This window comes from Kogia breviceps, chromosome 18 (assembly GCF_026419965.1).
Source record: "Kogia breviceps isolate mKogBre1 chromosome 18, mKogBre1 haplotype 1, whole genome shotgun sequence".
NCBI lineage: Eukaryota > Metazoa > Chordata > Mammalia > Artiodactyla > Physeteridae > Kogia > Kogia breviceps.
Window position 1 is genome coordinate 40,364,219 of NC_081327.1, and position 25,716 is coordinate 40,389,934.

Here is a 25,716-nt window from a genome sequence, read left to right on the forward strand (position 1 = left end):
CCTTGGTTGTCCCGGGTCTGGTAACATCGTGTGTGTGTGTGTGTGTGTGTGTGTGTGTGTGTGTGTGTGTGTGTGTGTGTGTGTGTGTGGCGGGAGTGAGTGTCTGGTAACATCGTGTGTGTGTGTGTGTGGTGATGTCTGGTAACATCGTGTGGGGGGGTGTGAGTGGAAACATCATGTGTGGTGTGTGTGTGTGGTAAGTGGCTGGTAACATCGTGTGTGTGTGTGGTGAGTGTCTGGTAACAGTGTGTGTGTGTGTGTGTGTGTGTGTGTGTGGTGAGTGTCTGGTAACAGTGTGTGTGTGTGTGTGTGTGTGTGTGTGTGTGTTTGGTGAGTGAAGAGCGGATTTAAACCGCTGAGGAGGCGGGTGGGTCGCAGCGACGTGGAAGTGGCCGCGGGCTAGGCTGGAAGCAAACTAGTGGGGAACTGGACTCCGGGACGCCTGTGGCAAGTGGACGCCCGGGGTTTGGAGGCCGAGGGTCGGGGCCGCTGCCCAGGTGGCGTCTGGTTGTCGCTGCTTTGCCAGCGTGGTGCGGAGGAAATGTCCCTGTGAAGTGTAAGCAGGTTTGGTTTTTCATCTATTCTAGGTTTTAAAAACAATCTTAATTTGAAAGATGCTCATCTGGAAGTGCAGGAGCTCTCTAAAATTCGTGCTCATGTCTGTTTATATCTACTTTGCTAGGAGAGTTACGCTGTAGTGTTAACTTCCACTTGTGCAGGCCCACGTTTAATTCGAAGTGTAACTCTAACGGGACTTTTCCGAAAACTGGGTTTCTTTTTTTTTGAGCTAAGTGTTTCGGAAGATTTTAAAAAGTGGGGTGCAGTGTTTGTAATTTTCCTAGAAAGTTCTGGAAGTCAGTTTTTATTTTAAGAAAAAGCTCACCTCGGAGGATGTTTTAAAGGTGATCATGAGTTGGGTTTTAAAGGAGAGCGTGAAAGACTGGGCACCATAATGCTTGGAGGTCAGACCAATCAGGAAATAGAAACAGGATGGTTGGGGACTCTCCTGTGACCTGGTTTGGAATACTGTGGTTCATTAAGTTCAGTTTCCCTATTAGTTATGCAGGCGAACTTCAAAAGGGAGATGGATAAGACTAATCCCCTTTTATTTTTTCCGGTGTTAGGTGAATTACTTTATGTTCATATTGATGTTCAATAGACTGTTCTGTAGGGTTGCACCGAAAAACATATCTGAATGTATGGTATAAGGATTCTCTGGGAAATATTTGTACTGTATTATCAGCCCTATTAGTCTTTATATGTTAGATGTCTTTCTCAACATAGTAAATAATTTACAGTAGTTATTTGTTGGCTGCGTTTTTTTTCAATTCCACTGACATCATTTGAGCACCTATTATGCTCAAGGTAGTGTTAGGTAGTGTTATGATGGATGCAGAAAGAACTGAGGACCCTCAAGGAGCTTGGAAAATGGAATGGGGGGCACGTAACCCAAATAACTGTGCTACTAGGCTGACTGAATGGTGGTGCAGGTTGTAATAGAGGTAGAAACAGGGGGAAAGTGGGATTGGAGAGGGTTGCATTGAATTGTACTTAAATTATGGGGATTTAACAAAATAAAATCTTGTTTGAGTATTTTCATTATAAAGAAGATAAACAGTTGATGATGTCAGCAAACCTTTATTGGGCACAAACTTGATCAGAGTACATTAAATACCAAATATATGATCAATAAAGATGTTAACCAAACATATGAGTAATAAAGGATTATCATCAGGTAGGAGTTGTATGTACATCCAAAACATTAAATAACATTTAAATGCTATGAAAACAGCTATTTAAGGAATGATTTTTTCCATAAAAACTCCTAAAAAAATTTTGATATTAAATGGGTTTAGAGTTAAGGTTTGAAACTTGATTTACAACTGATTTTCCCAAAGTTAAACTTGAGCAGTTTTATTTGTGACAAAAAGTCCACTTTAAAGTAGTCTGTTTTCTTTTAACATCTTTATTGGAGTATGATTACTTTACAATGGTGTGTTAGTTTCTGCTTTATAACAAAGTGAATCAGCTATACATATACATATATCCTCATATCTCCTCTAGTAGATATATTTTGTAAATTAAAAAAAATTAGGTTGAAATACACATGACATAAACCATTTTTAATGTGAATGATTCAGTGGCATTTAGTGCATTCCCATTGTTGTGCAATCACCACATCTAATTTCAAAACATTTTCATCACCCCAAAAGGAAACCCCAAACCCACTAAGCAGTTGCTCCTCATTCTCCCTTTTCCCCTTCAGGTCCCCAGCAGCCGAATCTCTAATCTGGGATCTGTCTCTATGGATTTACCTATTCTGGATATTTCATATAAATGGAATCATACATATGTGACCTTTTGTGTCTGGCTTCTTTCACTTAGCATAGTGTTTTTGTGGTTCATCCATGGTGTAGAACATCGCAGTGCGTCATTCTTTTTTTTTTTTTCGCGGTACGCGGGCCTCTCACTGTTGCGGCCTCTCCCGTTGCGGAGCACAGGCTCGGGACACGCAGGCTCAGCGGCCATGGCTCACGGGCCTAGCCGCTCCGTGGCATGTGGGATCTTCCCGGACCGGGGCACGAACCCATGTCCCCTGCATCGGCAGGCAGACTCTCAACCACAGCGCCACCAGGGAAGCCCCGTCATTCTTTTTTAATGACTGAATCACGTTCTATTGTATATATACTCCAATTTGTTTATTCATCCATAGATGGACAGGACATGAGCTGTTTCTACCTTTAGGCTATTGTAAATAGTGCTGCTATGAACACCTAGCAGCTAATTTTTAAATTCTGTTGAAAAGGATGTGTTATTCAAAACTAAGGTTTTGGGCTTCCCTGGTGGTGCCGTGGTTGAGAGTCCCCCTGCCGATGCAGGGGACACGGATTCGTGCCCCGGTCCGGGAAGATCCCACATGCCGTGGAGCGGCTAGGCCTGTGAGCCATGGCCGCTGAGCCTGCACGTCCGGAGCCTGTGCTTCGCAGCGGGAGAGGCCGCAACGGTGAGAGGCCCGCGTACTGCAAAAAAAAAAAACAAAAAACTAAGGTTTCAAAGTTATTTGTCCACAAAATTAACTTCATTTTTAAAATAAATCCATTAAAAAATATTTATTTATTTATTTTATTTTTGGCGGGCTTCTCATTGCGGTAGCTTCTGTTGTTGTGGAGCACGGGCTCTAGGCGCACGGGCTTCAGTAGTTGTGGCCACTCGGACTCAGTAGTTGTGGCTCGTGGGCTCTAGAGTGCAGGCTCAGTAGTTGTGGCGCACCGGCTTAGTTGCTCCGCGGCATGTGGGATCTTCTGGGACCAGGGATAAAACCCGTGTCCCTTGCATTGGCAGGTGGATTCTCAACCATTGTGCCACCAGGGAAGTCCCTGATTTCATTTTACTATGCATAATATGAGTGTGTAGTTTGAAGGAACTAAGTGGATTAACTGACCTACATTTAGGATGATAATATTAAGTAAAGTGGGCCATGAGAGTAAATTTGCTTACTAGAATTCAGATCAGTATTGGGTCATATCAGTGAGTTTACTTGTTTCTGAATTCTCTTCCTCACTGAAGCAGAACATTCCATGAGGGCACTGATAATGTCTGTATCTTGTTCATAGATGCCTAGCATAGTGCGTTTAACATAGTAGGCAACCAGTATTTGTTCAGTTAATGAGAAAGTACCACTTAAGTTTTGAGGCAGTCCTTACGGTTTTTTTGTTGTTGTTGTTGTTTGGTGGTAGGGGAAGTTTATGAGACTTGTTTCAGTTCTTTGACTTTTATTGATCACTTCCGTAAGACAGTAGATCTTGGTAATTTGGGGCTGCAGGTTTTCCTTCTCTCTCAAGGCTTAAGAGTACTTGTATCACACACATCTAAATTTCCGTACAGAAGATTTTTGAAAAATATTTGGAGGTGGGGGGGGGGATAGTGGGTGGAGACTGAGAACAAGCCAAGGGGTTGAATTTAGTGAATATCCTAAGCAAGCTTGTTAAAGTACAAATTAGATGATTTGATGATTTGACACTTGATAAGTTCAATATGTTGTGACTTTTTAAAAACATCTTTATTGGACTATCATTGCTTTACAGTGGTGTGTTAGTTTCTGCTGTATAACAAAGTGAATCAGCTATACGTAAAGCCAGTAACTGACTTTTTAAGTTTATTGCTTACCAAGGTGTTTTGAGATTTTTCCATTAAAGAAAATTTAAGATCCTAGTCTTTAGCTTTTTGTTTTTTTAAATAGGACAATGTTAACTTTTTTTTCCAGTTAAAAATAAGTCAAAATACTATGTTTACATTTCTTTTACTTAATACCTAGTTTCAAAATGAAGAGCTACCTCAATAGGAAATAGAGAATTTAAAATTGGTAAGTGTTTAATATATTTCATTAATATTATTTGCCATTATATTTTGCCATTATAAAGGACAGTTTCTGGTGCTCTATTTTAGTGTGTTGATTGTATATCTCTAATTTAGTTTGATGTTGTAATAATCTTTATGTTTCAAATTCAAAGTTTCATTCTCAAGGTTTGTTCATTACTAAACATTGACTTTTTAGTCCTGAATGAGAGTCACTGGGAGGAGGGTGTGCTATAGGTGTGTTATGTCTTATCTCTTGCTGCTTTTTGAAAGGGGAGAAATATCTTAGATACAATATGTATTTTTGTAAGAAAGTTACTTTATGATAAGTGTAGTTTTATCAGATACCAGTTTAGTATACACCTTTTTCACATAAAGTTGAGGAAAAAATTTTTTAAATAAAAATTTTAAAAATGAAGTTGAGGAACTTTTTCTAGATCATTGTCCTAGTCTTTAATCTGTAGTGTTCTACTTTGTTTAGTGCTTGGACATCTGATTCTGTTCTTTATAATTTACTGTCTTTTAGATAATTTCATTTTCTCATTTTTTGGTTTTTATTGATAATTTATACTCAGTAGTTTTGTTTTATCATGTTTTAAATGAGCTAATATATTTAAAGCTCTTAGCACAGTCCTTGGCCCAGTGGTACTCATTAAGTGATGGTGGTTAACATTTTTTTAAAAACACACAAAAACTGACAATAGGTTATTTTTTATTTCCTCCTATTTCCTAGACCTTTTTCCTATACTAAATTAAACATTTAGAGAGAGTAGGGGCAGATGAGAGATCCTGTCCTTTAAACCTTTCTTAGATGAGTTGGAATATTTGTCTCAGATATTTTAATTTTTTCCTCTTAATTCTATTATTTTTTTCAATGTTACCTTCTTTCTCATATCTTACTAAACATAAGTACTGAAGGTCACTTGCTTTTAATTACGTTTTTCTACTTTCTTGAATTAAGTTGTTACTAAGTATGGTGTGAAGGATGGTTAATTTGCTAACCATACTAAGTATAATTGGATATTTAAATCAGTATGAAAAAAGAGAAGTTGCTTGTATGGTTTCCTGTAGAAGTTAATGGTGTGTTTGCACGGCGCATTAGGTACTGTAAAGGAAGATTTGATTACTGCTGAGCCTTACTTTCATACCAAAGGTCAGCTTTTTCTTTAGACTCGAATGCAGTGAGAATATATATTAAGTGATTGAGTCAGTGATAAACATTTCACCATTTCACTTGGAAGAACTATATAATATTCTGTTTCCTTGACACTTTTCCTGATAGGGGTAGAGGATGCTCCTAAGGGTATTAGCAGAATTTTGTGATGGAGATTAGTGAAAAAATGTGTTTTAGTGAGTATGGGGAAAAATTGAGGAAAAAATTTCAATGTCATATTGTTTTGTTAAAACTTTATCATTGTAAGAGCATTGGTATACCTGTGCTTTCTTAGATTTTCCCATTTGCCAATACAGAAGGGATATTTTGGCGTATATTCTAAACTATTAGCAGAGGTAATACTGTAGTTTTATTAGATGATATGAAAATTAAAAGTTGGCATTATGTACATTGCTAAGAAATTTTGGGGGTCTAGTAAGGCCTGAATCTTAAGTATTTAAGGGCATTTGAGATATTAAGGTAAATTGTAGAATCAACTTCTTATTATGACTTGCCTTTCTGTGGCAACCAGTAAGTAAGCAGTAAACTTCACCTAAAATTACTGTATTTTTATTGAAGTATATCCCAAACTCTGCTTTTGAGTCTTGCTCTGTATTTATTTTTTCAATGAAGTGTGATCATGAGGACATTTTTGGTAAGAAATTGTGGAGTTTGTTGTTCTTCAGAAAAAGAAATAAAATATTAATATATAAAATGGAATATTTTAAGAGAAGATAATTAGTTGTGTTATTGATTGTGAAGTTTAACACCCTTTACTTTCCTTCTTAATGTTGAGTAGTTGGTGATTCAATATGGCAATGTTTTATTTTAAGTAAGAGGTGGGGTTGAGAAAGCCAGAATACATTGAAGTCAATTGCATTACTCCTGAGAATTAGGAAACCTGAGTAGGTTGAGCCTCATTTGATAGTAAGCAGTAGTTTGACTGCTCACAGCAGTAACATAAATAAGGGAGGTGTTGTCTAAAGCTGTCCTGGTGGGTCAGGGGAGTAGACACAGCAGACTTGGCAGTAAGCCTGGCTTCTAAAACAAAATCCAAGTCATCAAATTTGCCCAGGCATGCCATATGAGGTTCAAGTAACAGTGGAATTTAAGAGGAGTGAGTTTGTTCGGGGAGGCTTAGGAGAGTCACAAGCAGTAGCAAGCTTTTTTAACAGCCATAATTTTAGCTCAAACATAGCATGAGTCTGCATATATTTCAGCATTTCTGGTAATGTTTATATAATTATATTGCATGACTCTCACCTGTTTGCCTAAATTCAGTAAACTTGAGAAGAGAGGAACAATTAGACTTGTAATATTTAAGCAGAATGTTGTATGAACTGTCTGTGAATTGATAGCTGACATTTAATCGTTGGGACAGTTCTAGTTAACATATTGGTATTCCTGTGTGTAAGGGAAATGCATCTTTATGAAAGCCTGAAAGTCTCAGGTACACTGGAGAAGTAACTTGAAGGCTTCATTTTCCTACAAAATATAGTTTCCATATGTCTTATGTTTCAGAAGCAGGTGAGATTTTTAATATTTTAAAATACGTTTTCAGTGTCTTAAAATTTTTATATTTCTTAATTTTGTATTACATTTTCATCAGCTTTGCTGTTTAATTAGAAAATAGGATTATGTGAGCTTTGAAATTATAACTTTTTTCAATAATGTTGATTTATATCTCATGAAAAAATATTTCTAAAAACATTTTTTTCCATGATTGGCCAGAACACTTTAATGAACAGTTTGTGAGTTATATTTATTTATTTATTTAAAATTAATTTATTTATTTATTTTTGGCTGCGTTGGGTCTTCGTTGCTGCGCGCGGACTTTCTCTAGTTACGGGGAGCTGGGGCTACTCCTCGTTGCGGTGCGTGGGCTGCTCATTGCGGTGGCTTCTCTTGTTGTGGAGCACGGGCTCTAGGGTGCGCAGGCTTCAGTAGTTGTGGCACACGGGCTCAGTAGTTGTGGCTTGCGGGCTCTAGAGCACAGGCTCAGTAGTTGTGGCGCATGGGCTTAGTTGCTCCGCGGCATGTGGGATCCTCCCGGACCAGGGCTCGAACCCATGTCCCCTGCATTGGCAGGCAGATTCTTAACCATTGCGCCACCAGGGAAGTCCCCTAATGTTTATTAAGTATTGTCAATCTCTTAAACTTTTAAATTTATGATGAAATGAAACTAGAGAATTCGATCTTAATTTTAAGACTAGATTTTTAATCTTACTGTATAATTAGTAGAGATTAATTCACAAAAATAATACACATAAATCCTTTTGATTTGTAAACATTTCAGAGCAAAGAAGATCTTAAATTTATATCTTACATTCTGTGAATCATATTGAATATTAAAGGAATACAAGTTTTAACCTTGTCCTTTATATAAGGAAAGTCTTTGGGGAAAAATAGAAAGTTTTATCTAAATGTTACTTTTCAATTTTTTTATTGCTGTATAAGCGTTTTAAGGAAACTTGATATTTCCTCTGCCATGAACACTTCCTTAGAGTTTTTACTTCCTTTTAGTAAAGGTTGTTCAATGGAGAATGGCATTCAGAAATTATTGAAGGTAGATGATAAATGTATGGGGACTCATTATACTATACTCTCTACTTTGTTTTCTTTTAAAAATATTTATTCATTATTTGGTTGCACCAGGTCTTAGTTGTGGTAGGTGGACTCCTTAGTTGCGGCTCGAGGGCTCCTTAGTTGTAGCATGCAAACTCTTAGTTGAGGCATGCATGTGGGATCTAGTTCCCTGACCAGGGATCAAATCCAGAACCCCTGCATTGGGAGCATGGAGTCTTATCCACTGCACCACCAGGGAACTTCCTCTTTATGTTTGAAAATTTCTGTAATGCAGAGTTTTGAAATCTTTAGACCATAATGCAGAGTAAGAAATATATTTTATGTTTTGAGCCAGCACACACATACATGTTTATACACAGAAAACTGAGTTAGAAGTTTCAATAAAGTAGCATTTACCTTTACTCTGGCATTACCCTCACATTTTCTTTTTCATTATTTTAAAACATTGTTGGTCATGTCTTACTAATAGATCACTACATTCAGTTTGAAAACCAGAGCTCTAGGAGATGGTTTCATAGTTCTGATTATATTAAAACTGTTAGGTCATTGACACGTTCTTGTTAGTCAAGCCATATTTCCCATGTCTGTAGTTCTTTAATACATTAAAAAAAATTTTTTGTTTGTTTGTTTTTGCTGTACGCGGGCCTCTCACTGTTGTGGCCTCTCCCATTGTGGAGCATAGGCTCCAGACGCGCAGGCTCAGCTGTCATGGCTCACGGGGCCCAGCCGCTCTGCAGCATGTAGAATCTTCCCAGACCGGGGCACGAACCCGCGTCCCCTGCATCGGCAGGCGGACTCTCAACCACTGCGCCACCAGGGAAGCCCTAAAACTATTTTTTATTGTGGTTGCCGAGGCGGGGAGGGAGAGGGATGGACTGGGAATTTGGGGTTGATAGATGCAAACTATTACATTTAGAATGGATAAACAACAAGGTCCTACTGTATAGCACAGGGAAGTATATCCAGTCTCCTGGGATAAACATAATGGAAAAGAATATTAAAAAAAGAATGTGTATACGTATGTAAAACTGAGTCACTTTGCTGTAAGATTGGCACAACATTGTAAATCAATTATACTTCAGTTAAAAAATTATTTTTTATTGAATTAGCTTATTGCTGTCTTTTTAAAAAATAATTAATTAATTAATGGCTGCGTTGGGTCTTCGTTGCTGCGTGCGGGCTTTCTCTAGTTGCAGAGAGCAGGGGCTGCTCTTCATTGCTGTGCATGGGCTTCTCATTGCAGTGGCTTCTCTTGTTGCGGAGCACGGGCTTTAGGCGCGCGGGCTTCAGTAGTTGTGGCTTGGAGGCTCTAGAGCACAGGCTCAGTAGTTGTGGTGCACGGGCTTAGTTGCTCTGTGGCATGTGGGATCTTCCCGGACCAGGGCTTCAACCCTTGTCCCCTGCATTGGCAGGCGGATTCTTAACCTCTGCGCCACCAGGAAAGCCCCTATTGCTGTCTTTTTATTGGATTAGTTGGTTGATAAATTATACCACTTCCTGAAAATCAGTTATATCTTCCCCTTTCTCTGCTCTATGGCCAAAATCAAGTCTTGGTCACCTCCTGTTTGGATTTGTGCAGTTTTTTCTTCATACTTTATAACCTCCCAAATAAGTTTTGAAAGTCACAGCTAAGATTATCTTTGATTCCTGCTCCCTTGTGTCTGTAACCTGCCTCTTCACTCGTTTTCCTCATTGTGCTCTACCTTTTTTTTGCGGGGTTGGGGGGCTGCATTGGGTCTTCATTGCTGCACGCAGGCTTTCTCTAGTTGTGGCGAGCGGGGGCTACTCTTTGTTGCAGTGCACAGGCTTCTTTCTCATTGCGGTGGCTTCTCTTGTTGCAGAGCACAGGCTCTAGGCGTGTGGGCTTCAGTAGTTGCAGCACGCAGGCTCAGTAGTTGTGGCTCGTGGGCTTAGTTGCTCCATGGCATGTGGGGTCTTCCCGGACCAGGGATCGAACCCATGTCCCCTGCATTAGCAGGCGAATTCTTATCCACTGTGCCACCAGGGAAGTCCCCTGTGCTTTACCTTTTTTATATCCCTTACTCTGTACATTAATATCAAGTTCATCATCTTTAGTTTTATTTCTCTTTTCAGTCCTAACATGAAATCTTTCCTTCTACCCATTTGTCTGAACTGCCTCTGCCATCCACATGTTATTTCACTGTGCCAGGTGGCACAGTGGTTAAGAATCCGCCTGCTAGTGCAGGGGACACGGTTCTGTCCCTGGTCAGGAAGATCCCACATGCCACGGAGCAACTAAGCCCTTGCGCCACAACTACTGAGCCTGCACTCTAGAGCCTGCGAGCCACAACTACTGAGCCCACGTGCTGCAACTACTAAAGCCTGTGCGCCTAAAGCCTGTGCTCTGCAACAAGAGAAGCCACTGCAGTGAGAAGCCTGCGCACCGCAATGAAGGGTTGCCCCCGCTCACTGCAACTAGAGAAAGCCCGCACGCAGCACCAAAGACCCAATGCAACCAAAGATAAACAAATTAATTAATTAATTAAAAGAAAAACTTACTGTGTCAGTATTATTATGTATGAATATTATTCAGTTTATTGGAGTGGATGTATGTTAAATACAGCAGTAATACAGGTACAGAGAAGGCCCTCTGAGAACGTAAATGACAGAGTTTAACTTTGAGAGGTCACAGAAGAGTTTACAATTGACCTGAATGCAGTAGGATGATTTGCCTTAGGTAGGTAGGGTAGGAAATACATTTCAGGCCCTTTGATGACCACTCCCCAAAACACAAGTTAGCATGGTTCTTTCATTTTGGAAGGTTGAAGATCAGGCTGTAATATCCAGATGTGGCTGGAGAAGGAGAGCCTGTTATGCTGTATTGAGGAGTTTGGATTTTAGATTGAAGACAGGGAGCTGTCAAAGGATTCCAAGCTGGGCAGGAATGTCAGATTTGTGGCTTAGATCTCTCTGCGACACTGTGGATAATGAATTGAGTAAGGCAGGAATGGAGGCAAGAGCAGTGTTGTTTCTGAGAAACGATAATGGGCAGAGGAGTGGAGATGGCAAGTTGGGAATGACGCTGAGATAGATTTAGGGGAAAGAAATCAGAAGGACTGGTATCAGTTGACTAAGGAGAGGAAGGAGACTAGGATTATTTCTGTTTTTCTAATTTTGGTCAACTGTGATAGAAACAGATTTGGAGGTGGGAAGGGGGAAAGATGATTCATTTTAATAAAATATACCAGGTACTATGAAAACTCTGGGAGGCTTATATACTGTTTTACCGAAGAGTGATGAAGTGTGGAGAAGAGACTAGACAAAGTAAAAAGGGGGTTTGGAAGTCATGGGTAGGTGACTAGGAAATGTATGATAAATAAGGGTTGTTTTGTAAGATTTGTTATGCAGATAGGAGTAGTTCTCCTCCTGGTACGGGAGAGGGGAACATCTTTATAAAGGGAAATTTATGCCCAGCTTTTGGGCAGAAAGGGAGAGGGCAGAGAGTTCTTCCTGTTTGCTGTTTTTCAATTGACTTCAGCTCCAATAATCCTTATGCCAAAGTTGAATATTTTGGAGTAGCATATTCTGATCCCCTTCAATAATAAACTATTTGTTTAAAGTGTACAGTTTGGCAAGTTTTGACAAATGTATATCTATGGAAATTTCATAACATTAAAGGTAGTGAACATATCAGTCACCCCAAAAGTTTCCATGTGTCCTTTGTCATCATTCCCACCCAAACACTTTTCCCCTTTTCCCAGATGACCACTGAAATTACTATAGAAAACATATAAATGGAATCATGAAGTATATAGTTTTTTTGTCTAATTTCTTTCATTTGACATTGTTATTTTGAGATTCATCCATGTTAATGAGCCTATCAACAGGTCATTCATTTTTAAAAAAATATTTATTTATTTATTTGTTTGCATTGAGTCTTACTTGGGGCACACGGGATCTTTGTTGTGGCATGTGGGATCTTTAGTTGTGGCATGCAGGATCCTTTTTTTTTTTTTTGGTTGCGGCATGCAGAATCTTTAGTTGAGGCATGTGGGATCTAGTTCTCTGACCAGGAATCGAACCCCGGGCCCCCTGCATTGGGAGTGTGGAGTCTTAGATACTGGATCACCAGGGAGGTCCCAGGTCATTCATTCTTATTGGAGAGTAGTTTCCATTGTATGCATATCCCACAATTTATTTATCCATTCACCTCTTGATGGACTTTTGGATTGTTTTCGCTTACAAATAAAGCTGCTGTGAACATCATGTATAAGTCTTTGTGTGGGCACGTATTTCCTTTATCCTTGGACCTATGGTTGGATCATGTGGTAGGTATGTTTAACTTTTTGAGAGACTGATAAACTTCCAAAGTGGATATATCATTTCACATTCCTTACTAGCAGTGAAAATGTACATTTCCACGTTTTCACTTATGTTTGGTGTGGTCAGTCTTTTTTTATTTATTTATTTATTTTTTTTTTGCGGTACGCGGGCCTCTCACTGTTGTGGCCTCTCCCGTTGCGGAGCACAGGCTCCGGACGCGCAGGCTCAGCGGCCATGGCTCACGGGCCCAGCCGCTCCGTGGCATGTGGGATCCTCCCAGACCAGGGCACGAACCTGCATCCCCTGCATTTGCAGGCGGACTCTCAACCACTGCGCCACCAGGGTAGCCCATGGTCAGTCTTTTTAATTTTAATCATTCTAATAGATGTGTAGTAGTATCTCCTTGTGGTTTTATTTTATACTTCCCTAATGACTAATGCTGTTGAACATCTTTTTATGTGCTTTTTTGCCATCTGTATGTCCTTTTTGGTGAAGTGTCTGTTTAAGTCTTTTGCCTATTGAAAAAAGCTTTTCATATTGAAATAATTGTAGATTTAAAGAATGTTGCAAAAAATACAGAGAGGGAGTTTCTCCCAATGATAAACTCTTGCATAACTATAGTATAATATCAAGACCAGGAAAATGACATTGCTACAATCCACCAAACTTATTCACTTGTCACAATTTTTACATGCACTCTCTGTGTGTATGTGTAGTTCTGGACAATTAAATTTTTTTTAATTAATTTTTATTGGAGTATAATTGATTCACAATGTGTTAGTTTCTGCTGTACAGCAAAGTAAATCAGTTATACATATATATGTATCCACTCTTTTTAGATTCTTTTCCCATATAAGTTCTGTGCAGTTTTATCACGTGTAGGTTCGTGTATCCACTGCCACAATCAAGATGCAGAACTATTCATTACCACAAAGTTCCATCTCATTAATCCCTTTGTAGCCACCCTACTTCCCTCACACCTCCCCACCCCAGTCTCTAATTCCTGGTAACCACTAATCTGTTCTCTATCTCTATAATATTATTTTAAGAAAATGTTATATAAATTGAGTCATATATTGTACTATTTAACCTTTTGAGATTGGCTTTTCCGCTCAGTATAATTCCTTGGTGATCCTTCCAAGTTGTTATGTATATTAAATTTGTTCCTTTTAATTACTGAGTTGTATTCCATGATACGGATGTATTACAGTTTGTTTAACCTTTTACCCATTGAAGGACATTTGGTTATTTCCATTTATTGGCTGTTATGAATAAAGTTACTGTGAACACTTGTGTGTAGATTTTTGTGTGGATATAAGTTTTCATTTCTCTTGTATAAATGACTAAAAGTGCAGTTGCCCCCCAACCTGCAATATGTGAGTTAAGTTTTATAAGAAATTGCCAAACTTTCACATCCCCATCTGTAGTGCACAGGTTACCCAGTTTCTCCGCCATTTGAGGCAGCATTTGGTATTGTCAGCATTTCTTATTTTAGCCATTCTGATGTGTGTGTAGCGATATCTTCATTATGGTTTTAATTGATATTCCCCTAATGACTAACACTATTAAGCATCTTTTTTTTATCATCTGTATATCATTTTTGGTCAAGCATCTGTTGAAGTCTTTGCATCTTTAAAAATTTTTTTTATTGTTGAGTTTTGAGCAATGTTTACTTGTTTTAGACACAGTCCCTTATCAGATATATGCTTTGCAAAGAGTTTCTCTTAATCTATGGCTTGTCTTTTCATTAACAGTGTCTTTTGCAGAGGTTTTTAGTTTTGATGAAGTTTGATTTAGCAATTTGTTCTTTTATGGATTGTGCTTTTGATGTTACAGCTGAGAAATCTTTGCCTAACTTGTATAACAAAAAAGAAGACTCATAGAGAACAAACTAGTGGTTACAGTGGGGAGAGGGAAAGGAAGAGGGGCAATAAAGAGGTAGAGGATTAAGAGGTACAAACTACTAAATAGAAAAACAGCTACAAGTATATATTGTACAACACAGAGAATATAGCTAACATTTTATAATAACTGTAAATGAAGTATATAACCTTTCAAAAATAAAATAAATTGCAAAAAAAAAAAAGAAATCTGCTTAACCTTAGTTCACAGAGATTTTCTCCAAGGTTTTCTTTTGGAGGTTTTATAGTTTTGGGTATTGTATTTAGGTCTGTGTTTTATTTTGAGTTAATTTTTTATGTGTATGGTGTGAGTTATGGACCCAAGTTCATTGTTTTTACATATGGATATCCAATTCTTCCAGCCCCATTTGTTGAAAAAGCTATCCTGTTCCACTGCATTACCTTTGCACCTTTTTCAAAAATCAGTTGACCATATATCTGTGAGTTTATTTTTCGACTGTATTCTATGTTGAGTTGTATGTCTGTTCTTTACAGATACTGCACTGTCATTTCTGTACCTTTATAGTAATTCTTGAAATCAGATAGTGTCATTTTTCCAACTTTGTTCTTTTCCAGATTGTTTTGGCTATTCTAAACCTTTTGCCTTTCCATATAAATTTTAGAATCTGCCAAACTGTTTTCCAGACTAGCTGCACCATTTTATATTCCTATCAGCAGTGTATAAGAGTTCCAGTTTCTCCACATCCTTGCTAATACTTGTTTTTTTTCTATTGTGGTCTCTCACTGTGGTTTTGATTTGCATTTCTCTAACGACTAACAATGTTGAACATCTTTTCATGTGCTTACTGGTTATTTTTACATATTCTTTGCTGAAATGTGTATGTAAGTCCTAAAAATATTTCCATTTTTAAATTGGGTTGTTTGTCTTTTTGTTGTTGAGTTTTAAGAGTTCTTTATATATTCTGGTATTCTGGATACTGTTTGAGATTATATCATATGCTTGTAACAGTACATTCTTTTCACATGGTGTGCATTCCATCCTAGAATCCCCCAAACCCCTCGTTGATTTTTTATTTTAAAGATTTTTTTTTGATATGGACCATCTTTAAAGTCTTTTTTGAATTTTGTTACAGTATTGCTTCTGTTTTATGTTTTGGTTTTTTGGCCGCAAGGCATGTGAGATCTTAGCTCGCTTACTAGGGCTCGAACCCTCACCCCCTGCATTGGAAGGCGAAGTCTTAACCACTGGACCGCCAGGGAAGTCCCCTTGGTTGATTTTTTTTAAGTTGCATAGGTTAAATTTTCATTCTTTGTGATGTATAGTTCCTTGGGCTTTGGCAAATGCATAGAGTTATTTATTCCTTACCCTAATACCATATAGAACAGTTTCATTATTTTAAAAATTCACCCACTCCCTCTTACCTTTATGTCTGGTTTCTTTCACTTTGCAAAATGCATTTAAGATTCATCTGTGTCATTGTATGAATAAATATCTAGTTCCTTTTTATCACTATAAAGTATTCCACTGTATGGATGTATCACAGTTTACCCATTTACCTGTTGAAAGATATTTTGGTTCCTCTTAATATTTGGCAATTATAAATAAATCTTCTGCGAAGAGTCACATACAGGTTTTTGTGTGAACATAAGTTTTTAATTCACTTGGTCTTCTCATAGAATCGTTTTGGTTTCATTAATTTTTCTCTATTCTCTGTTTTCTGCTTTCATCTTCATTATTGCCTTTCAAACAGATAATTTTAAGAAAGAGGAGTGGTTAATATCTGCTTTTTCAAGGCGATTGATACAGGTGCAGTGTGTCTGAAGCCAGATAACACTGGAAAGGAAGAAGTGGAGACACTGACAGTACACTACTGTTTCTAAAAATTTAGCCTTTAGAGCAAGTTCTCTCAACTTTGGCATTATTGACTTTATTTATTTATTTATTTGGTTGTGGCACGCGGGCCCCCCAGTTTTGTCATGCGAACTCCTAGCTGCGGCATGCGTGTGGGATCTAGTTCCCTGACCAGGGATTGAACCCTGGCCCCCTGCATTGGGAGCACAGAGTCCTAACCACTGCGCCACCAGGAAAGTCCTATTATAGACATTTTGGACTAGATAATTCTTTGTTTTAAAGGGAGCTGAGGGAATTCCCTGGCTGTCCAGTGGTTGGGACTTGCCCTTCCACTGCAAGGGGCACGGGTTCGATCCCTGGTTGGGGAACTAAGATCCCGCAAGCCACGCATTGTGGTCAAAAAAGAGGGGGTAAGATGTTTAGCAGCATCAGCATCCCTGGCCCCTACTTGCCATATGTCAGTTGTATCCCTCTGGCTGTGACAATTGAAAATGCTTCTAGACATTGTCAAATGTTCCCTGTGGGGCAAAATTGTCCCCTATTGAGAAACCAGTGTTTTAGAGGAAGGAGGAGGGAGAAGACCCTAAAGAAGAACTCAAATCTCAGGGAAGCTTTTTAAAGGAAGTGAGAGATTGAATGAGGTAGCCAGTGAGAGAAGGAGAGAAGGGGAAGGTTGAAGTTATGAAAGAGAAGATAGCTGATGGAATTCGGGGCTAGAAATTAGATCATAGGTGGAGAGAATAGCTTTATATCTGAGATGAGTCACTTCGTTTACAAGAAAGGAAGAAATGAAAAGGATAAATGTAGGATTTGTATAGATACATGTATTTTTGAGGGTGGCATAGGAGATATTGGCTCTTTGTCAAGTAGGGTCAGGATCCCTTGCTAAATGGGGTGTCACTATGGAGACGATGACTGAAGAGATTAGAGGTTTGGGATATGGAAAATAAGAGAGGGAGCTGAACAGAAAAAAAGCAAAAACGTTACTGAGTGGCCTTCAGGGCTCAGCTCAGTAGGCAATTTGAAGATTTGTGTTTCTACCAGTCTGGATGGTTGTTATCCTCTTCTCCCTACCCCCACAGCAATATTTGACTGTTCAGGTGTAATAATAGAAGACAGATGATTGGATTGATTCTGGGCTGAAATTTGCTGTATGGAAGGAATGTCAAAGAGTGGATGGAAATGAGCTACCAGGAAGAAGGCAGTTGAAGTGATGGAATTTGAGATACAGACTAGATAAGGAAAGAAGTAAAGCCAGGAGATAAAGATAGTTTGAAAGAAAAGGGAGGGGTTCAGAGGCTGTGCATCTAGATGAGGTAACACAGTGGGTATAATGGAATAAGAGAAGAGAGTGATGAATAGTTAGGGCTAGTGTTCAGAGATGGGAATTTGAGTTTTAAGATTACAGATGTTAAATGGGCTTTGGCAGTGTCAGAGTCCAAGTTAGGTTCCTGGGAGTTGGATACTAAAGTAAGGTGAGGGGTGAAGGGCAAGGATGTTGAAGACACCTAGGATCAAGTAGACATGGAGTGTCGAGGAAGCCTGTGTCAGATGCCAGTGACCTAAAGGCCATTAGATACTGGTAATAACAGATGGAAGGTGATTTAGCTGGATGGTGTGGGCCTTCCAAAAAGTGGTAAGAAATGTTCGAAAAGCTGGGAGAGGTGTGTAGGAATAGTTGAGAGAGTGTTGACTCTATCTTTTGGGCCCAGAGTATGAATTTGAGAGTTGATGGGTGGGCGGCCATACGTTACAATGGCTACTAGAGAAGCAGTGTCCTTAAGGGAACCAACTTTAAATTTGAAAGATAGGGATGGGAGGGAGTCTTCTGTTAAGAGATCGAGAGCAGAGAGGAGTTGGGTGGAAAGTGTCATCCTTGTTTGTAGCCTGAAGCCCAGGGGAAAAGTGAAGAGTAATAAGGGATTAAAAGAAGAAACAAGATGTAAAAGAGAATACTGTGTTTGGGAGAAATGGAGGGATTATATTACATGACATTTCTTTCTAGACACCGTGGTTCTTGTATACTCATTGAAGGCATAAGGATTAGTATTCATATCATTGTGGTAAAGGACTTACTGGTACGGTTTATTAGAGGACTACTTTTAAAATTCTTATATTATGCTTTTATTATTATTTGATAATACACTGTCAGTCTTTTTGTTTGTTTGTTTGTTTGTTTGTTCGTTGACTGTGTCACACGGCTTGTGGGATCTTAGTTCCCTGGCCAGGGATCAAACCTGGGCCCTTGGCAGTGAAAGCATGGAGTCCTAACCACTGGACCATCAGAGAATTCCCTGCTGTTAGTTTTTTAAGTAGTGGAACTCTATCATTCACTTAAAAATTATAGTCAATAGTAATATGCAGATTATTGAGACCCAGATTTGTTTCTGTTCTGTTAAACGTTATATATAATAAGTCTAACATTTATTTGATGTCTGTTCCAGATATGATAATAGATGTTGATATAGATTATCTAGAATCCTCACAACCTTTCAGTGTAGATATTATCCTCAATTTACAGATGAGGTAATTGAAACTCAGATTAATTAACTTAATGAAGGTAAGGCAGCTAGTAAGTGGTATATTTGACTCCAAAGACAGTGTTGTCCATTGTATTTTTCTCCTTTGATTTCCCGCCCCCCCCCCCCGGCTCATTGAGTTAGTCCATGCTACCTCCTAAATATGATACACAACCCAATTTTCATCTAATGTGGTCTTACCGTGTTCTGTATTTGTGTTGGAATCATCATAAGAACACTTCGTTGTTTTCTCTCTTCTTTTAAGGGATTTTTCCCCAGCTTTTCATGGTCATTTGAATTTTGTCTTCTGTAGTACCTGCCATTATGTATAATTAATACAGATAGTATAATATTGGGAAACATGAATATATATTTGATATCTTTATATTGTTTATTCATAAGTAACTTGAAAAGGATAAGTTCTAAATGCTGATATCCATGTCTCTGTTTTCAAAACAATTTACCTACCTAATTGCTACCATGATTTCTTGCCCTATTCATGAGAATGTCACATGGGATGGGCTCAAAGCCTTATTATTATAATCTAGGTAGATTTAATTTTCTCAATTGTTTTCTCCTTGTAGGACACTATAATGGCTATCTTAGGAGAAAATTGTTCTCTCTTTTTTTTAAAAAAATATTTATTTATTTTTGGCTGTGTTGGGTCTTCATTGCTGCGCGTCGGCTTTCTCTAGTTGCAGCGAGCAGGGGCTACTCTTCGTTGCGGTTCACAGGCTTCTCATTGTGGTGACTTCTCTTGTTGCAGAGCTCGGGCTCTAGGTGCACGGGCTTCAGTAGTTGTGGCTTGTGGACTCTAGAGTGCAGCCTCAGTAGTTGTGGCACATGGGCTTAGTTGCTCCATGGCATGTGGGATCTTCCTGGACCAGGGCTTGAACCCGTGTCCCCTGCATTGGCAGGCGGATTCTTAACCACTGCGCCACCAGGGAAGTCCCTTGGCTTTCTTTCTTTTTTTTTTTTTTTTTTTTTTTTAGACAAAATCAGACTAGTACATATTCTATAGATGACTAAATTTAAATAAATAAGATGACCTTATTTATTTTTTCCAACGTGTAGATGTTAAGCTATGATTGCAGCCCCATTTTTTTGCTATTGACTTTTTCCCTATAATCAAGCATAGTAATGCTAAGTAAATGATTCTTCTGTTTTTTTCTTCCCCTTGTGAGAATTCCTTTGGTCAACTGTTCCTTAGTATTATTTTTTAGTAATGATAGAACCTAAAGACAGTGGAGGCCCTTGCTTTTAAAAACTCTTCTCAGGAAGTATTTTCTTTCTGCTTTGGTGGGATACAGTGGAATTGAGTACCTGTTTGAAATTCCACATTCATTCTAGCATTCGGTGTACTAGCTTCTTAATATGTTCTTGAATGAAGTGGATTTCCTCTGCTTAATGAATTTGGGGTATAAATTAGTTCACTTTCTCTTGCTGCTGCTTTTTTTTTTTTTTTTTTTTTGTGGTACGCAGGCCTCTCACTGTTGTGGCCTCTCCCGTTGCGGAGCACAGGCTCCGGACACACAGGCTCAGTGGCCATGCCTCACGGACCTAGCCGTTCTGCGGCATGTGGGATCTTCCCAGACGGGGGCACGAACCCGCGACCCCTGCATCAGCAGGCGGACTCTCAACCAGTGCGCCACCAGGGAAGCCCCTCTTGCTGCTGCTTTAAAAAATATATATTTATTTACTTATTTGGCTGTGCTGGGTCTTATTTGCGGCATGCAGGATCTTCGTTGCGGCATGTGGGATCTTTTTAGTTGCAGCATGCGTCTCTTAGTTGCAGCATGCAGGATCTAGTTCCCTGACCAGAGATCGAACCCGGGCCCTCTGCATTGGGAGTGTGGAGTCTTGACCGCTGGACCACCAGGGAAGTTCCTCTCTTGCTTCTTTATTGCATTATTTTTTCTACTCTAGCTGTGCTAATATAATTTCATTTTACACAGAATTTTCCTTTTTTATTAGTCATTTTTTGGTAATGTTTTAATTTTTCTTAACAAGTTACTGAATCATTTTGAATTTAGCCAGTAGCTGTTAACTCTCATTTTTCTTACAAAGTACTATTTTTTTAAAGTTATTACAAGTATTGTCAAAGTTATACATGCCTTTGTTTAAAGAATCAAATTGTTCAGTAAAGTTTATTCTGGAAAAAGTAGTTCTTTGACCTTGCCTCTACCTCACCTTCCTTCTTCCCCTTCTTCCCCTGTCTTGCATACGTGTTACATGTCCTCCTTTTGCTTGGTTACTTCACACATTTTGGTGGAGTATTTACTCCAGTAGCTTATGGAAAGTAATGGGAGGTAAATATTTGAGACTGTACATATTTTTAAATGTCTTTATTCTCTCCTCACACTTAATTATGGCTGGTTTTAGAAATCTAGATTAGATATAATTTTTTCGCAAATTTTTGAAGGTATTGCTCTCCATTTTCTTCAGCTTCCAGAGTTGTTTTTGAGAAGTCTGATGACGTTCTAATTCTCGATTCTTCATGTTTCTCTCTTCCCAGTCTTTTAGGTTTTTCTCTTTGTCTTTTGTATTCCGAAATTTCATGATGATGTGTATGGATCTGTTTTCACCCATTGTGCTGGACTTTCAGTGATCCTTTATTCCTCTTCATTTTCTTCTCTCTTCTTTTGGAACTTAAAGTTTCAACTGTGGGACTTCCTGGACAAATTCTCATATTCTCTCCCATTTCCTTTGTCTCTGTGCTGAACTCTTTGGAGGCGTTTCTTCAACTTGATCTTTCTTTTCTTTTAAATTTATTTATTTTTTAAATTTTTGTCTGCGTTGGGTCTTCATTGCTGCACGCAGGCTTTCTCTAGTCGCGGCAAGTGGGGGCTCCTCTTCATTGCAGTGAGTGGGCTTCTTATTGTGATGGCTTCTCTTGATTACGGGCTCTAGGCACATGGGCTTCAGTAGTTGTGGCACACTGTTATTTTTAATTTCTACGGGCTCTTTCTTAATCTTTTTGAGTCAGCACATGTTCTTGTTTCTGGGTTGCAATATCTTCTTTTTTTTTCTCTGAGGTTATTGAGGATAGGTTTTGGTTTTATTGTTGAGGTTTCCATCTTATTGCATAGTCTTTTTCCTCCACCTTTCTTTTCTTCTCTTTTTGCCTCTGTCTTTAATGTTGAAGCTTTTCTCAGATCTTTAATGACCTTTGGCTATCTGTTTATTTTTTAAAACGGGGCACAAAAATCTTAATGGCAATTCTGTGATCACAAGTGGCACTTACTAACTGCAGGCCTCATTGTAGGAGTTGTACTAGGTTAACTGTGATGTCAGTCTATTGTCTGCAGAGTATAAGTCCATTATTAAACTGTGACAAGAGAGGGAAAAGTGCTGGGGGTTTCAATATACAAGTTTTAGAGAGACTTTTAGTTTATCAGTCTGTTTTCAGTATGGTTACCCTGGCTCTCAGTTAACCTGTTTTTACCTATTCAGAAAATCTCTAGTCTTCTGCCTAGAGGGACACTCATCAAGCAGTGCAGTTAGGAGGTGTGGGAAATTGGGGAGGTGGTTAGTGACTCACTAAATAAGCAAACTTTGTGCCAATCTTGTTTTCAGCTTTGCCTTCACCTCTACTTCCGAAAGTACCTGGTAGTGCATTTCCTGAGTGTTTGGAGTTCTTTGGAAATAAGTTTTCTTTTCGCTGTTGGCTTAAGTTTTAGCTTTTTCAGGTGCTAAATCAGTTACCATGTGTCCTGCATTCCAGCTTCTAAAAGTTCTGTTGCCGTGGTTTCATCTGCTGTTCTTTTTGTTCTTGTGAGTTTATACTATTAAAAAAAAAAATTCTTTTACTATCCTTTAGTGGAGTTTCAGTAGGGAATGGGTAAATGTGTGTTTTCAGTTCTGTGTGGAAGTTCTTTCAGTTTGTTTTTGTTTTTTATTGAGGTGAAATTTACATAACACAGTTAACCATTTTAAAGAATACAGTTAAAGTGGTGTTTCCTGTATTTACAGTATTGTGCAACTGTCAGCTCTGTCTAGTTTCAAAACTTTTTCATCACCTCTTTAAAATACCTGATACCCATTAAGTAATCACTCCCCATTTCCTTCTCCCCCTCCATCCTCAGTAACCTCTAATCTGCTTTTGCCTATTCTAGAAATATCATATAAAAGACATCATACAATATATGACCTTCATTGTCTGGCTTCTTTTCCTTAGCATAGTGTTTTCCAGATTCATCCAGGTTGCAGTATCTGTTAATACTTTGCTTCTTTTTATGGCTGAATAGTATTCCATTGTATGTATGCACCATAATTTGCTGCCCTGTTCATTCATTGATGGTCATTTTTATTGTTTCTACCTTATGGCTATTATGAGTAATGTTGCTGTAAATATTTGTGTCAAAGCTTCTTTGAAGACATATATTTGCATTCTCTTGGGTATATACCTAGAGGTAGAATTGCTGGGTCCTGTGGTAATTTTATGTTTTAACTTTTTAAGGCAATGTCAAATTGTTTACCTTAGCATCTGCACCATTTTACTTGGCCACAACCATTATAAGGATTCCTGTTTTTCCACATCTTCATCAACACAACACTTGTTATTTTCTATGGGTTTTTTTTTTCCTTTTTGTTTATTTTTGTTTTAAAATTGAAGCTATTCTAGTGGGTCTGAAGTGGTATCATTGTGGTTTTGATTTGCATTTTCTTAATGACCAATTATGTTGAATGTATTTTCATGTGCTTGTTGGCAATTTATATATCTTCTTTGGAGGAATGTCTATTCAAGGCCTTTGTCCATTTTTAAAAAATTTATTTATTTTTATTTTCGGCTGTGTTGGGTCTTTGTTGCTGTGCATGGGCTTTCTCTAGTTGTGGCGAGTAGGGGCTACTCTTCATTGTGGTGTGTGGGCCTCTCATTGCGGTGGCTTCTCTTGTTGTGGAGCATGGGCTCTAGGTGCGCAGGCTTCAGTAGTTGTGGCATGCAGGCTCAGTAGTTGTGGCTCTTGGGCTCTATAGAGCAGACTCAGTAGTTGTGGCACATGGGCTTAGTTGCTCTGTGGCATGTGTGATCTTCCTGGACCAGGGATCAAACCTGTTGGCAGGCAGATTCTTAACCCACTGCGCCACCAGGGAAGTCCATGTCGATAGTATTTTCTTTTTCAATTTTTGAATTTTTAAAAAAATTTTTTTATACAGCAGGCTCTTATTAGTCATTAATGTAATACACATCACTGTATACATGTCAATCCCAATTGCCCAATTCATCACACCAACATCTGCACCCCGCCGCGGCTTGCCCCCCCTTGGTGTACATACATTTGTTCTCTAATCTGTGTCTCAACTTCTGCCCTGCAAACCAGTTCATCTGTACCATTTTTCTAGGTTCCACATGCAGGCATTAATATATGATATTTGTTTTTCTCATTCTGACTTACTTCACTCTGTATGTCAGTCTCTAGATCCATCCACGTCTCAACACATGACCCAATTTCATTCCTTTTTATAGCTGAGTAATATACCATCGTATATATGTACCACAACTTCTTTATCCATTTGTCTGTCGATGGGCATTTACATTGCATCCATGACCAGGCTATTGTAAATAGTGCTGCAATGAACATTGGGGTGCATGCATCTTTTTGAATTATGGTTTTCTCTGGGTATGTGCCCAGTAGTGGGATTGCTAGATCATATGGTAATTCTATTTTTAGTTTTTTAAGCAACCTCCATACTGTTCTCCATAGTGGCTGTATCAATTTACATTCCCACCAACAGTGCAAGAGGGTTCCCTTTTCTCCACACCTCTCCAGCATTTATTGTTTGTAGATTTTCTGATGATGCCCATTCTAACTGGTGTGAGGTGATGCCTCATTGTAGTTTTGATTTGCATTTGTCTAATAATTAGTGATGTTGAGCAGCTTTTAATGTGCTTCTTGTCCATCTGTATGTCTTCTTTAGAGAAATTTAGGTCCGTTTAGGTCTTCTGCCCATTTTGGGATTGGGTTGTTTGTTTCTTTAATATTGAGCTACATGAGCTGTTTATATATTTTGGAGATGAATCCTTTGTCTGTTTGATTCGTTTGCAAATATTTTATCCCATTCTGAGGGTTGTCTTTTCGTCTTGTTTATGGTTTCCTTTGCTGTGCAAAAGCTTTGAAGTTTCATTAGGTCCCATATGTTTATTTTTGTTTTTATTTCCATTACTCTAGGAGATGGATCAAAAAAGATCTTGCTGTGATTTATGTCAAAGAGTGTTCTTCCTATGTTTTCCTCTAAGAGTTTTATAGCGTCTGGTCTTACATTTAGGTCTCAAATCCATTTTGAGTTTATTTTTGTGTGTGGTGTTAGGGAGTGTTCTGATTTCATTCTTTTACATGTAGCTGTCCAGTTTTCCCAGCACCACTTATTGAAGAGACTGTCTTTTCTCCATTGTATATCCTTTCCTCCTTTGTCATAGATTAGTTGACCATAGGTGTGTGGGTTTATCTCCGGGCTTTCTATCTTGTTCCATTGATCTATGTTTCTGGTTTTGTGCCAGTACCATATTGTCTTGATTACTGTAGCTTTGTCTGAAGTCAGGGAGTCTGATTCCTCCCACTCCGTTTTTTTCCCCTCAAGGCTGCTTTGGCTATTTGGAGTCTTTTGTGTCTCCGTACAAATTTTAAGATTTTTTTGTTCTAGTTCTGTAAAAAATGCCATTGGTAATTTGATAGGGATTGCGTTGAATCTGTAGATTGCTTTGGGTAGTATAGTCATTTTCACAATATTGATTCTTCCAATCCAAGAACGTGGTATATCTCTCCATCTGTTAGTATCATCTTTAATTTCTTTCATCAGTGTCTTATAGTTTTCTGCATACAGGTCTTTTGTCTCCCTAGGCAGGTTTATTCCTAGGTATTTTATTCTTTTTGTTGCAGTGGTAAATGGGAGTGTTTCCTTAATTTCTCTTTCAGATTTTTCATCATTAGTGTATAGGAATGCAAGAGATTTCTGTGCATTAATTTTGTATCCTGCAACTTTACCACATTCATTGATTAGCTCTAGTAGTTTTCTGGTGGCCTCTTTAGGATTCTCTATGTATAGTATCATGTCATCTGCAAAGAGTGACAGTTTTACTTCTTCTTCTCTGATTTGGATTTGTTT

The 25,716-nt window shown here is 38.5% G+C and overlaps 1 protein-coding gene across 8 annotated transcripts in view; it reads left to right on the plus strand.

The window, feature by feature from the left end:
* The window catches only part of NFATC3 (nuclear factor of activated T cells 3), a 136,892-nt gene that overhangs the window by 5,711 nt on the left and 105,465 nt on the right, over positions 1-25,716 (plus strand). The window lies entirely within an intron of this gene.